Genomic DNA, 2,604 nt, shown 5'->3' on the forward strand with positions numbered 1-2,604 from the left:
TCTTATTACTTTTTATAATTTTTAGATAATATATATGTTTTACACAATTACGTATATAATTAAGTATATTTTATGAATATTCAAAAATCGTCTTAAAGAAGATTTTAGTTTTACTTAGATAGTTGGTTAATGGATTTAGTTAATTAATACTTATATTCTGGTTAAGGTATTTTATTTCATTAAGCTTAAGAAGCTCGCTAAATTAACTTGCATTAATTTGTCTCATTAGACAATTACTTTAAACACTTAAAAGAACCAGAGTTGGGCCTCTCTAACCCAATTTTCTTAAGACCTCTTAACAGATAACCCAACCCATTTCCGCCGACCCGGCCCTTTCCTCTTTCCCCTCAAAATGACCCAGAACATACGATTCGTAGAAAACAGGTTAATAGCAGCATCAGGGAATATACAGCGTGAATCATGAGACGACAACGTGCGTGAAAGACACCAGCGATCCCAAATGTGCCTTGCGTCCCTCACGCGGTGGCGAATTCACGGAGAGGACACATCATTAGACGGAAAGAAAATGCTTCACGCGTTTCCTTCCTCCTTCTGCATTACAGTACAAACTTGTACGGAGAACAGTGCAACGTGGCGAGATCTCAATGTCTCACTCGTCCTAGAACCAAAATCGAACGGTAAGGATTTGAATTGGTGACCTTATCTTCTGAGGAAAAAGATTCGAATTTCGATCCAAAATTTCACCTCAATTTTTTTTTTTTCAGTTTTCCCCCCAATCAGTGAACTCTAAACTTTTTCCTATATATACTCATCTTCTTTCCTGTTGAGTAGTTTTTTTAGTCGAGAGTTGGAGGAAAGAGTGGTGAAAAGGAAATATTGGAAGAAAGTTTCCATGAACAAGGTTAGAAATCTTTAGGAAGAACAGAGGGAAATACATCGCACAATGAAAAAATAGAAAAAAAAAGGGGGGGGGGGTAAGGTAGACTCATAATAGAATTGATCCAGATAGTAAAGGTCTTCAAGGTTGCTTCGTCTTATCTCAAATACTTTGCATTGACCTTAGTTTCTTATGCTTTTTAATCTATAAATGTGTTTATTTTGTTTGGTGTTACTTATATATTTTGCAACTCGACTTAATCTCTTTCTCTAGAAACAACCACTTGAGGTGGTATAACATTTTTAGTCAAGTTATGGCAGACTATCTGTTAATATTCCTTAAAGACAGTTCCAGAAGCCTATTTGCACCAGTCTGTAGTTATATGGTAGACTTTATTGGCTTCTGATTTTGTTATGCTCAAAATAAATTATTTATCGCGTCATATGCAAGCCTTGAAACTGTAGCATGTTGATTTAGTTTTGTTCGGTTTCCTCTTATTAAATTAGCGGATGGATACTTATACTTCTGTCTCATATTTAGCATGTAAAACTCGACCGAGTTCACTAAGGACTCTCGCCTCCCATTGCATTTCAAGAGAGTCATAAAGGCTTAAGATTTCTTCATCAAGTCAAGCTCATGAAATCGATGTACAAGCCAAGAAGCTGAACAGATTAGGCCAAAGAGTCCAAAATTTATTTATTCATTTATTGGAAATTTTTTCAAAATGTCAATATTTTGACATTTAATAGGACTCAGTGTCAACATTTTCAATATTGAGTAAATATGTCAGGTTTTTCATTTATTATGTATCTTATTTAAATTTTTATTATCTGTTTTAATAGAGTGAATATAATTGTTAAATAACAAAAAGAAGAAATTTAGGGGAGAGAAGTTCTTTAAAAGGAAAGAATTGCTAAAAAGTCTCAGCGGTTTCAAAATTTAAAAATTAAAAACTAATCGGTCTTCTCCATAGCTGATGAGTTCTCTCATCATCGATTATTAATATATTTTGATTAAAAAAGTTTCAGTTTGTTGAGTATTATTTTAACGAGACGGGACGACAAAATCAACGACAAAGTACTTTTGTATTTTTTTCTTAAAAGTGATGGATGATTTTGTTTGTCTATCTTTTTCTTAATCATATTTATAAATATTATATTTTTTAATCATTATTTGCATTTGTTTGAATATATTACTTCAAGTTGACCTATTGAATTGTTTTTCTGGTAATAAGATTGGATACATCTATATTGATCAATACGAATTACAAACTATTCAAGTTCATTATACTTTAAATGAATACAATGTAATCACATGTCAATTTGTATTGTCATTAATTATGCATTCGTTAAATACTAACCTTGTGTGACTTTTTTTTCTTAAAGTAACATTGGATACAAATATATTGATCAGTACGAAATACAAAACTGATCTAGTTCATTATATGTAAAAAGAAAACAATTATGTATTCAGACTTCAGTTTGTATTGTCATTTATTATGTATTCATTTAAATTTATTACTTCAAGTTGACCTTGTGTAGTTGACATGCCTTTCTGAAAGTAACAGAGGTTACAACTATATTGATCAAAATGAAATAAAAAATTGTTCAAGACAAATTGTATTCGTGTTTGAAAGGTCGCCGACCTATCTTTGTATTTGAAATCACAACGTGTAATGACCTAGAAGATCATTTTTGGAAATTTTAAATATTCATTTAACTATAGTAAATTAATTAAATGTTAATTATTAAATAGTTAATTTTAGT

At 31.1% G+C, this 2,604-nt stretch overlaps 1 long non-coding RNA gene across 1 annotated transcript; it reads left to right on the top strand.

Annotated features, from left to right (window-relative positions):
* The first annotated feature begins 384 nt into the window (after positions 1-384).
* Positions 385-1,640, top strand: LOC114076429. The gene is made up of 2 exons (XR_003577350.1): positions 385-638; positions 1,379-1,640. It is a non-coding gene; the product is annotated as an uncharacterized LOC114076429 (long non-coding RNA).
* Positions 1,641-2,604: the final 964 nt, after the last annotated feature.

This window comes from Solanum pennellii, chromosome 3 (genome assembly GCF_001406875.1).
Source record: "Solanum pennellii chromosome 3, SPENNV200".
Taxonomy (NCBI): domain Eukaryota; kingdom Viridiplantae; phylum Streptophyta; class Magnoliopsida; order Solanales; family Solanaceae; genus Solanum; species Solanum pennellii.